The following is an 837-nucleotide window of genomic DNA, read 5'->3' as shown; positions in this document are numbered from 1 at the left end:
AAACTAACAACAAACATCACCAACATAGAAAAACACGTCAACAAATTTGAAAGCGTACAACCAACGGAAAAAAATATTGACAACATAGAAAACAGACAAAGAGTAAGTGTACTTAATGTACACAAAGCAATTAAAAAATCTGTAAAAAACCCTGGTGTGATTCTCTCCTGAACAACTGTTTTTAGAACAATAGCCATTTATCTGTGTCTGCCTTCTCTTCCACCCAAGTGCATGCCACCACCCCATGGACAATTTGATGGAGATGGACATAAGCCCCCTGGAGCCCCAATAGTATCTTTTCAGTTGTGAACTAAAGGGTGACAAAGATTATCATTTTAAGGTGAGCAATGAGGAAAATGAGCACCAGTTATCTTTACCAATGATCAATTTAGGGGCTGGTATGAACAGTGGATTGCAGACTGCTGATGCAGAGGCAATGAATTATGAAGGCAGTTCAGTTAAAGAAACAATGACAACTTTGAAAATATCGGTACTGCCAATGGTTTCCCATGGGGCCTTTAAAATAACCTCACCTGTGGCTTATGTTTGAAGGGTGGGTAGTTCAGGGCCTGTGCATATTAATGGACAGCACTTAGAAGAAGATGCAGAGTCAAAAGATAAAGAGGAGAAGGTGAACCTCCTGAGTATATCTGGAAAACTTCCACAGAAAAAAGTCAAATTTGCTGCTAAAGATGATGATGAAGAAAAATAAGGAAGAGAGGAATCTGAAGGAAAGTCTCTAGGATGAGATACTCCAGCCAAAAATGCATGAAAATCCAACCAGAATAAAAAGATTCAAAATCATCAACACCAAAATCTAAAGGTCAAGAATCCTTT

The 837-nt window shown here is 38.4% G+C and overlaps 1 pseudogene; it reads left to right on the top strand.

Annotated features, from left to right (window-relative positions):
- Nucleotides 1-244: 244 nt before the first annotated feature.
- The window catches only part of LOC102893347, a 993-nt pseudogene continuing 400 nt past the window's right edge, over nucleotides 245-837 (top strand).

Source organism: Pteropus alecto, unplaced genomic scaffold (assembly GCF_000325575.1).
Source record: "Pteropus alecto unplaced genomic scaffold, ASM32557v1 scaffold206, whole genome shotgun sequence".
NCBI lineage: Eukaryota > Metazoa > Chordata > Mammalia > Chiroptera > Pteropodidae > Pteropus > Pteropus alecto.
The sequence above is the reverse complement of the archived record's forward strand: the minus strand, read 5'-3'. Positions and strand labels throughout refer to the sequence as shown.